General features: G+C 35.4%; 1 protein-coding gene across 1 annotated transcript in view; it reads left to right on the top strand.

Moving 5' to 3' along the window:
* Positions 1–10766: 10766 nt before the first annotated feature.
* The window catches only part of LOC128989655 (sensory neuron membrane protein 2-like), a 60773-nt gene continuing 59577 nt past the window's right edge, over positions 10767–11962 (top strand). Inside the window, exon 1 of the mRNA XM_054411621.1 lies at positions 10767–10789. The gene's annotated coding sequence lies outside the window, so the exon portion shown is untranslated. The remainder of the gene's footprint in view (positions 10790–11962) is intronic.

Raw genomic sequence — 11962 nt, 5'->3', positions numbered from 1 at the left:
GTGCTTTAGATTCAGATCCTGGTAGTATACAAGCGTATATATAATGGACACTACAGAAGCCAATATGTTTAGTATGAATCATTCTGCTAACAGAGAACTAAGAATTGGAGTGTTAGAATTACTTAACCAGGCACTATATAATTTTAATAACCCTTATTTACATTCATTTAAACAAATAAGGGAAGTTGAAGAAGAGCTACAAGAAAATGGCGATGACATTTCTAATCTTCGCATGGTTTTCCACGACGGACGTCTCTGGAGCTGATTTGAGACGCTACAATCCTGCACGTGTGTCAGATGTAGCAGCGATCTTAGTTGTAGACAACGATGGTGCAGCACCGACCAATCGCAGTATTCAAGATTACAAAAGAGGAAGAGGAGACATAAACAACCCAAATTCTCCCCAGTCTTTGCCAATCACAAGCCAACACACTGACCCATGTGTGTAACCACTCCTGTTTCCAAGCGGTGAACATGGCTGGTACCAATCTCCTGTTACAAATCAGATCAAACCACTACCTGCAAGACAAAATCTAACAATGCAAGAATTGCTCAGCATACAATTAAATGAGTCCTCAGTATCTGGAATAAAACCCAATAGTTAACGAAGCTAAATGTATCAGGAATTGTAAAGTAATATTATGGGATGAATCTCTAATGTCAAATAAGTGTAAGCTTTTATCTTCTTTAGAAAGATTACTGCGAGATATTGCCAGAATAAAAGACCAAGAAAAGCCTTTTACAGTTCTGCCGGCAGCGTGTTCCCTGACTGAAGTGAGGTTATCCCACTGTTTCATAAAACCATGGTTTTTATCCCTAAACTACGAATATTATTTATGTCAACTGTAATGTGTGTCTTCGTGTTAAATGTAAACTTTTCTACGAAACCCATCGGGTGGATTTTATAACAAAATTTGGTCTACCTAAATCTTCCGACTGATGATGAACCTACGGGTTTGAAATTAATATCGGACCACAATAATAAGGATTGTTAAGGTAAGACTTTACTATTTATTTGATTATATAAGCAATCCAGAGGCTGAAATGATAGAAAAAAGCCTTTTGGTGGAAAGGTGATTGCTTTGGGAGGTGATTTCCGGCAATGTCCTCCCACAGTCCCTGGTGCGAGTCGCTGTGCCATAGTAAAAAAATCAATAATTAAATCACCTTTATGGCCAATGTTTAAAAGATTTCACTTGCTAAAACATGAGGGCCAATCCCAGCGAATCAATATTTGCTGAATATCATTTACGAATAGGGAATGGCCAAGAGAGCTACGATAACGAGTCATTCTATTCCACCACAATCTATTGTGAATGAAAATATCATTGACAAAATCTTCAGTGAAGGATTCTCTGAAGATGCTTTAAAAAGACAAAAAATCATGCAATACTTTTACCAAAGAATGAACATTGTGACGAAATAAATAATAAAATAGTTGAGCAACTAAATGATGACAGTCGAGTTTACTACTCAGTGGACACTTTGATTCAAGAAGAGGGAGACCAGTTACATGTACCTGATGAATTTCTTCACACTTTAGCACCAAGTGGTTTACCTCCTCACAAGACTTAAAAATTGTAATTTTACTGAGAAACTTAAATCCACAAAAAGAACTGGTTAATGGAACTAGATTGATGGTGAAAGAGGTGAATGACAAAGTCCTAAATCTTGAAATTATTTCTGGAAGTTCGGCAGAAAACGAGTGTTACTGCCCCAATTAAGTTTAGAACCATTAGAAGGAAATTTCCTCTTAAAATTCAAATGTCGACAGTTCCCATGTTGAATCGCTTATGCCATGACCATTAAAAAAAGTCAAGGACAGACACTTGGAAAAGTTGGTCTTTAACTGCCAGAGCCCTGCTTTCATCATGGGGCTTTGTACGTAGCAATGTCAAGATGCCGCGCTTTTGATGATCTAAAAATAATGGTTAAAGAACAACGAAACCAAGGTCATCTGGCCAAAGACGTTAGAGTGTTTAAAAGAAACATAGTTTGGGAAGAGTTTCTTATTTAACATTTTAAAAGTAAGATGAACATTTTAACAGATCTGTCAGTCAGTTTTCTAAGCCTACTCTGTTAGAACCTTTATTAAAACAGTATTGAGCTTATTTTTTTTACTTATTGATAATTAAAAGTTAAGCTCTTAAAAGTTTTTCCTTTTTTCGTAGTGATAAGTTAAAAGGTTATTTATTGACATTAAAATAAAGTTAATATTATTAACTGGAAACAACTAGTATGTTTTAATTTTAGTTCTAACATGCTACTGTAGTACTATTCGTAAATAATTTATGAATAGTTCGAGGCTTTTATTGCGGTTTTATGTCTTATACAATAAAATAATACAACTTAATTTCGTTATATTACATTTAGTACAATAGGGTACTTTGGGGTGGCGGAATTGTACCCCCTTGAACCGTATCCCCGCAGGTTAGTGACGTCACGATGACGTCCCATTATCTCCACCAAACGGAGTGTACGGGCTGGAATTGTACCCCCCTCATAAAACTATATTGTTATGCAAGAGTAGTTCGATTAAATCCCCTGGCATCTAAAACTGTACTAAACTGGCCGGAATTGTACCCCCCGTCAGTCTAGTCTTTCTTCTAGGGCCGAAATTGTACCCCCCCTGGCATTGTACCCACTCGTGTCCCCAGAAGAAAGTGTACGGCCCGGAATCGTACCCCCTGGAATTGTACCCTACCCCCACCATTTGATTCAGACCTCTTCATGCACTGAAATGATAATGGACTTGATTGCAATTCCTTTATAATATGTCATCTTGAATTCAAACTGAAAACGAACTCAACTAAAAATAAAACAAGGCCTATTTCCAAAGTAGGCCTATGTAGTCTGTCAAATCTTTAACTAAAAGCTTTATTCCTTTAATAAAAAATAGTTTAATCACCAGGGGGGGGGACAATTCAGGGAATACATGGAGGAGGAATACATCTGCTCTTTTTAATTTTTAATATAATCATCCAGTTCACTGATCACAGATTTCGTTAAGTGATGGAATTGTACCCCCTTAGGCGTCGACGATCGGTGGGAGTACAATTCCAGGGGGAGGGTACAATTTCGGCGACCCGGTAATTTTTCTAGCCACATTGCTCCTAACGAAGACCTTAAACTGACGCATAATTGAGAGGCCAGTAATTAGAAAGGCTGGACCTTAGGCAGCCGGCATAACCGGCATCTTTTGTAACATGTATCATTACGCCCAGTTTCAAGAACAACTTCGAATACCGGTAATATTTACCTTAATCGATGGATTCGTATTCGTCCTTGGGCGAAGTTTTCGTCCACCAAATTCGCATTGTGAATTTTCAGGATCCATCTAAAGAAGATGGGACGTATATTAAGTAAACATGGCAAACCATTGTTGTTATACAAAGGTACAAGAATTTTACTGAGAGAAAGTAAAAATATTCCTGTCACAGCAAACCTGAAGACTAAGCGAATTTCCATTTGCCTGATTTGATTTTTCAATTTAATCTTATTTAATAACATTAGGTTTAACGAGTACCTAGGTTTGCTGCTGCAGGGAGGGTATTAAAGTGTTTTTTATTTAGTAAATAATACTTTAGCTTAGTATTAAATCAATATATTTCGTATGTTTGATCAAAATATATCCATAAACAAGCAAACTACAACACTTTACTTATTCTCCGTAAGAATAACGTGGAAATTTTAATTTACTATATTTTGAGATTTCTCCGTAACTAATAACCGTAAAAAATACTAAATCTTTTTTCTATAACCAGGAGGAATATATCGATAATCAAAAGGGGGTCAGAGTACAAATAGAAATCAACAGTGAGTGATCAACAGAGGATCCGATATTTAGTAAAGAAAATCTGGATGAGACAGTCAAACAAATGAAAATCAGAAAAGCCCCATAGTACGCTTGAATCAAGATCGAGATCATTAAAAGGATATATGGGAGAAAAAAAGGGTATCTATACTCGCCATGTTTAACCGGATGTTGTCAGAAGTGAGATTTTCCTGTTAGGAAAATGATGCGGGTAAGACCTTTCTTGAAGAGCAAGGGCGACGACCCCAGTGTCATGAAGTCATACAGACCGGTGACACTAATCCTAGTGTTAGAATATGTCAGAGCGAAGCTAATTGTCAGAAGAATTACAATATAGATGAATGAGGAGGATCTCGTGAGCGAAAATCAGTTTGAATTTAGAGAAAAAAGAGGAACAGTAGACGCATTCATGAAGGTAAAGAAAGACGTTCATAAAACTGCAGAGACATACGTGCTGACTGTATCATTGGACATATCAGGAGCCTTCGATTCAGCATTGGCAGAAATCTTGAGAGTTCTTAGGATATGGAATTACTCCACGAGTTTGTATTGTCTGATCAGAGTTTCTTTAAAGGAATGGTAGAAAACGGAAAAGTGAGAAAGAGGATGAGTCGTGGATGCTCTCAAGAATCAGGTTGAGTACGAGTATTATAAAACGTCATTTTAGAAAGTATTTTGAGATTACCACTAGAGAAAGGGTTGCGATAACCGCATTCGCCGATGACGCACTTTGTAAGGGGAAAGATTACACAGGACTTGGTAGACTCGAAGTAATCTCAGACAGAGGGAGCAGATCTGAGAAAGGGATGTTTGAATGGGGACGAGAGAGGAAACTGATTTTTCATGAATCCAAGAAAGTATCTCCGATGTTAAAGATGAATTTAGTAAGACTCTCCAAATTGGAAGTAGAAGGAGAATACATTAGAAGAGCGAGATAAGGTATTTAGTACGTAGTGACTGTAAGTAAAATCATGACTTTTGAAAATTTTGTGGAGGAAATGTACAAAAGGTTAAAGAAGATTACCTGAAATTAGACAGGCCAGAGGCAATAGCATGACCAGAGCCAATTGAAGAATAAAAGGGAAGCTTGATAACGTTTTCAAAGGATGTGTTGAGCCAGCAATGCTGTGTACGAATCGTAGCGAGTTCCGGGTCGAGGATGCTTGGAGAATAATGTTTAAAAGAACTTTTGAGTGTGCAAAGAATGGTTTTCTTAAAAGTCGGCTCCAGCACGAGTAAAGTCCGTATTGAGTTTGAAAGTGGACAAAAAATTTAAAAAAAGGAACGCTCTGCTCGCATGTAGTGAATTAGTTGGGTAATATGTATAAATAAATGTTGTTTAGCTTACCTTCTTGAACCACAATGAAGTGTAGATTGATAATTATTTTACTAATACAATGAAAGTAAATTTCAATTGTTATGTTTCAAGTTAACAATATTTGTTATTTTTTCATTCTTGGAAAAATTAAGAAACAAAAACAAATCACAGCTGCCGCTACAGACATTGCAGTAGCAACAGGTGCTACAGAATAAAACTTTATAAAAAATCATTACACGTTAAGTAAAATAGAATACTGCTGTTATTAAAGATCTGCTTAGTGATGTTAAATTTAATAGCAAAACACTTTTATTTATCTTACTTAAATGGGTTATTTTTTAATTTCACGTTTCTGAAACCACTTGATGGATTTTCATGATTTTTGTGTTGAAAGAAAGATAATTTTGATAACTAGGGAATGTCAAAGCCATAATTTTAGTTTAGGGTTTTAGTTCTTTAAAAAAATTAGTTTGAGCTACCTGTTTGCCCATCGAACAGGAATCAAGTAGTCGATTAAAACTTAATATAATTCATAAGAGATAGGTCACACGTATAAAGAATAAAATTCTGGCAGTTTTAATAGGAAAAATCATCTTGTAAATAACGTGACCACCTATTTCCTAAAGACAATTATAGGTCTATACGATATGCAAGTTAAATCCGATAGTTTTACGATAAAACAGCGATTGTGTTGATTTAAAAAGCCTTGAGGTGGGATTAGTGGTCGATTCATACACACGCATTGGTTTGAAGTACAGTAGCTACATATCACTTTCCATTGCATACTATTCTTTAAAAAATATTTTTTTTTACCTCAGTGGCCACTTTGGCCTCCCATTCTCTTCTATCCCTTGCCTCTTCAAATGTTGATCCCAGTTTGGAGAAGTCTCATTGCTTGGTCCTACAAGTGGTCGTGTTAGTTGTGGTCCTCTTTGGAATATATTTTTAAAAGTTGATGAATCTTCTCTCCTCCACGCAAACACGGTCCATCCGAGCCACTTATTTCTGCAAAGCACCCATATTTGCCGTGTTTAAACGTTCCTCTTAGCTCTCTTTTCTTTCGTATCACATCCGCCGTCATCATTATATTTTCTCGTATTCCCCATATATTTTCTCAGAACTCTATTCTCAAACCCAGCAATTAATAGGGGTTTTCAGTTCTTTGGTCTGGGTCCAAGTTATGAACCATGAAGTACTAAACTGGTGTAATATGGTATGGTATGATATGAATTGAATTCGGTTTATACCAATACTCTGCAGATTGTTGGTCAGTTTTCTGGGGACTTGCCACATCAATTGTCATTTGCTTTACTAACCATAAAATTGGTATGATGACATAGTTCTGACATTGTTTAGTAAATCATCCATACCTATCAATTTCACCTTTTTTATATCAATTTCACTGCATTAATCATATATCTATGATATATATATAGTATATATGTATATATATATATATATATATATACCAGCAGTTAACGAGTGATTGACCAGCCCTTTAAAATGATGTGCATATCAACCTATGCTTACATTAAAGATTATGTAGGTACCTACTCCTCATGGGCCGTCCCCTGATGAAGGTCAAACAAAATGGTAATGCTTGCAAAAAGTAGTTTTCATAGATATAGGTTGATGTGAAAGGTTTGAATTTTCTAACGGATTTGGTTAAAAAGATACTAAGGCGTTTACAGACTCTTGTCACCCTGTATAGGCTATATACTATGTTATAAATATGAAAGTTTGTGTGTTTGTTTGTTTGAAGTTCAATCACGCATTAACTGCTGGTTGGATTAGGCTGACATTTCGTATGATGATAGCTCACATTACCGATTAACATATTATAGACATATTCTTATCTCAAAAACCCTTTCGTGTTCCACCCTAGTGGCTCTTAAGTGTCCCATGTTAACATTATGGGTATCTATATATCTAATTCCGTAAGCCCAAAATTTTACAATGAAAGTGTGAGCGAACGGGAGGCCGTAGAAAGCTGGGAGAGGTCTCATTTTGAAGGCCTGGGCGTGAAATTTTAGGGGGAATTATTCATTTTTTCTTGATAATGCATCAAAAGGTTGTTACGGAATAAAATGATTCACATTTAAATAGCATGGGAATCTAGGTCATGTCTGCTTTTAGCATAGATAACATTTTTAAATTTTAAAAAATCAATTATTATTTTGCATAGATTAATTGCAACGAGCTCAAAACTATTGTTATATATTTTTATATGATCTTCGACGAGATGATCACGTCACACCGTATTATATTCACAAGTGTACATGTTGCTCGAAATCGAGCAATTGCAAAGAAGTAAAGTATATATAGTATTTAAAAACAAATAACTTATTTAAAAACGAATAAAAGTCATAATTTCCGATGAGTTTAAAAGACTCAACTCATAGATTACGTACCTAACAGTTCCATATAATCAACATTTCTTGTAAATATTTTATAATTTTTCAAAAGCTGATCTGGTTTTTTAGTCTATTCTTTCCCACGTATAGCCGCATTAGGTTGTCCATGTTGATCTTCGTCAATGATAATGTAGTCTGCACAGTACTACCCGTTTTCACCAGTACGTTTACTCCATCAGGTACATATAGTCCCGTTCCAGACTGACGGCGGCGCTGAAAGCATACTAACTTGATCGGATGACCGTGGCTTGGCGGGATGGCGTGCGTTAGGCCTAGGTGTGGCAGAGAGTGAATGTGTGTGAATGAATGTGATGTTTAGGGATTACGTTTCTTTTATTTCAGTTTATAGTTATATTTGGTTTCGAATAATAATTGTTAAGAAAATCGTTGTTAGTTTATATTTAGATTTACGAGGTTAACTGTAAGAAAGGCCATGTGGTCCTAATTGTTCGCTTCAATAAATTAGTATATTCATTCGTTCGTTCATTCATTATAGGAGTAGACATACTATACTCCTTTCATCTATGCTTTTAGCGAAATTTAAATGTTATATTTTTTTAATTTTGTCACCTGATAAAGCAACAGAAGTAGTGAAACATTTAATAAAAAATAGTAACACGTTTTGGACAAGGCTCTCATAAAAACGTAAAAAAATTCCAGTAGCATTGAAACATAAAACAAAATATAATGTGGATCAATGTATCATTATTTCATCGCTACTAACTCTCAAAGGATTAACAACTGAAATAGACTATACACAGCTTTAACAGTACAGAGTACCAGCAAAAAAAACTTTATACCTAGCACGTATACAAGAAAAGACCCGGTAAGGATCATAAACATGAACAAATTACGTTTTTGGTCTAAAAGCAAACAAAACCATATTTTAATTAATGCTATTAGTATAGAGGTTTTGTTTACTTTCGGGCCAAAAACGTCATTTGTTTATGTTTATGATCCATACCGGTTTTTTCAAGCTTTCGTGCCACCTCTCCAATTTAGAGTTTATATGATATCTACTTCAGTATCCTACCGAAGACCTGGGCATTTTTGAGGAGCTAATTCAGATCTATGAATATATGAAGGAGAAATTCTTGTTTCTCTGAACTGTGTTGAAGCAAATCAACAGGTATATTGTTATGTTTAATTTGTAATTTAATCATTTGCAATTTAAACAGAAACGTAAGAGATGTACCAAGAGCTTTAACTTGGGAATGGGAAAGGGGTAAAGCAATGACAGGACTGAATCTGACCTGGGTCAACCTGAGTCCCCTGGGGCAGTCATGCGGCATTTTCCGAGGGGGCGACATTAGGACTGAATTGGATTTTCCCGTTCACCCTGCCTAATTCCTATCAACCTATTCCCGTACACATAGTGAACTACTGTAATGGGTGGGATAGTGAACAGATCGGCTCATGGAATCGTTCACGGGAATATTTACTCCTTGTAAATTTGCCAGCACTTGTCTTTATTACACACATGTCTTTATTAAAATTATTTAAACAGGTATAGTAGTTGCCTTTTATATAATAACTAGTGGTCGCCCAGTGGTCGAAACTCGACCTAAAATATCCAATGTACAGGCTTCTCTATTTTCACCCCACGCTGTAAATAAAACATTAGATTGTAATTTCTTCCATTTGTTTTGATTTTCTGTTTATATTTTTTTGTTATTTCGTCGCCAACATGGCAACCCATAAAGCCCATGTTAATTTTTTTTTAATTTCAAATCCATTTTTTGTGCCTATATTTGAGCCTATTTTAATTTTTAAAGGGATTCTGCACTTCTACAGGAAAATATCTTTCTAAAGGTATGCGTAGATTTTCCCTGCGATGCACACGAGCTGAGAAAAAAGGTTTTAAAGAAACATGCTTGCCTATTAATACATAGATAGATAGATAGATAGATAATATTGTAGTAAATATTTTTATGGTATGAGGTTAGGTTAGGTTAAGTTAGTATAGGTTAGGCTAATATAGCTAAAATATCCTACTAACATAGGACATTTCTGTCTTGATCTGAAAAATTATTGCCGCACAGTTACGTTTTATCTATTCGAAAACACGACGCAGCAATTTGGTGAACAATTCCATCAGGTGATCAGTTCTCTTGCCTGTGTGTGTGTGTAGATAGGGAGAAGGGAGCTGGCCGCAGGAGAACCATGGGAGAACGAGAAAAACCCGACGTGGCGAGGGAGATTTCCCTCAGTCCTGTTGTCTCACCCCGGAAATTGTTCGCATGGCTGCCCCTGCGGACCCAGGCCGGACCAGGTCAAATTCAGTCCTGTTGTCACACCACCAGGAAAGGTGAGGAAAGGAATTTAAATTATACTTCACATAAGTACATGTGTGTAGTAGCAGATTGATACCATAGGGCCAAAAAGTAGTTCTAAACATATTTTTCAGGAAGTGTTTTTAATATTGTTACAGATAATTAAACAAAGTCTTCCCAATTCCCTCCTTGAATAATGTTGTTTATACACTGTTAAACTGTTGTAAACGTTGATTGTATACTACATGTTTATTAATAATTTATCCTGCTAATAGATCCTAAGAGGTCATCATAATCATACAGGTTTTCAATATCTGATTTTCGTCGTCAGCACAATTTTACTTTTTCACCGTGACCCCTTTTGTTTGATATTTTTTTAGAATTTTTTTTATCAAAAGTAAAAATCTGTTTGCTTATAGAGAAAACAAAATGTTACAAACCATTGTAGCTTATTACTTTTTTCCAGGTACAAATAATGTGTTCAACCTCAAAATGTAATCTGTTGTTTATATTACACACTTTCTTTTCATATGACACAGCATATGCCAGTTCACAGTCCTAAACACTTCTAAACAAAGTCCTGATGAATGTCTCAATTTGCAGAATCAATAGTTTAATGTCACACTTTAACGAGAGTGAGGTAGTGTATCTAACAAATCTGCGAACATATTTGTAGAGAAATATATGGAGTTTCTGGAGGGTACAGGCTAAAAATGATAATGTGAAACCGCAATACAAACATGAATGTAAAAAACAGTTAACAGGCTCACAACACAAGAATGGACCACACATATTGTAGATAGCCTACCGTGGAATACTATAACAGTCGAAGTATCTGGAACGGAATTGTTTTCATAAACGCAACCTGATAACAACCAGTGTTTGTTCATTGTCTGATATCAGATTGGAAAAATCACTTACTTCAAGATTTTGCATGGAAAATGAAACAAATAACAGTGGAGTACATTCGGTAAGCCATCAATCTATATATATCTATTATATTATTAAAGTGATACAATAAAATTTTATGTAAACGGTTAAAGCCATTTACCAAATACAAATATAGGCATATGGCACATCAAAATGAAGCTTAGAGTATGTAGATTTGAAGAAAAGTATTGATATGAATGAATTTCCTAAGGGCTCTGCCCCACAGGCTGATTTCCAAAGGGCTACGCCTGGTACACTTCTAAAGTTTAGATTATTTAATTCCATTTAGTTAATGAAACAGCTGGTCAGTACAATGAACTGGTGTTTGTTTATTTACTCGAAAAAGATGTTTGTGGTGCTTTATGTAGATTGAGGAGGGTTATGTTTGGTTTTAAAGAAAGGTTGTATACGTTTTGTAAAGTATTGCTCAAAGTTTCATTTTGTAATTTATGTAGTAAGCTACGTATAAAAAGGCTTGACTAAAATAATTGAAGAATTATGGTAAAACATGTCATTCATGAAGCATCAATGAAGCAATTGATACTATTGCTACACTAAGGTATGTTGTCATATTCTTTTGGATTCAATAACATTAAAAGTAAGGGTTTGAAAGTAAGAAGTTTACACTTTCAAATCAGTTTATATTTTCATACTAAATCACAGAGTTGTTGTATTTTTAAACACACATCAGCACCACTTTATTTAGCTCGCTGGGTCACATTTTCTTCCCGTTGCAACGCACGGGTATAGCAGCTTGTATATACATATAATACGCTAAGCCGATATTTGTAAACAGAACTCTTACCTTCATTTTTGGGCCGATTTTAATGATCAAAGTGTCAAAAGAATGGCCTTGCGAAACTACAGTCGCAAAGATTTTTCATTTTTTGAAATCTTTATTAGTTTAGGCAGGATCTTCCATTGAAGTTGGGTTTCCTCCCGTAAGATTAACATGGGGGAATCTAAACATTTAATTGGAAACATTGTCTCCACTAATTTGAGAGAACACCTGGTTGTAGAAACTTGGTAGAGGTGTCCAAAGAAAGGTCTCGGTCTGTAGATGAGCAATCAAAATAAAAACGAAGTAAATTCCCTTAGGGCTCTTCCCCAGAAGCCTTTAAAGTTCCCTTCCCAGATTTGTTTACATTATCGTCATATGGATAATTTTTCAATACTTTTTAATGAAACCGCTGTTAATATTTAAATTGTATTT

The sequence above is a fragment of the Macrosteles quadrilineatus genome, unplaced genomic scaffold, assembly GCF_028750875.1.
Source record: "Macrosteles quadrilineatus isolate MER2022 unplaced genomic scaffold, UCM_ALF_1.0 Scaffold_3__2_contigs__length_128488019, whole genome shotgun sequence".
Taxonomy (NCBI): Eukaryota; Metazoa; Arthropoda; class Insecta; order Hemiptera; family Cicadellidae; genus Macrosteles; species Macrosteles quadrilineatus.
Note: the sequence above shows the minus strand (reverse complement) of the source record. Positions and strands in the feature narration are given on the sequence as shown.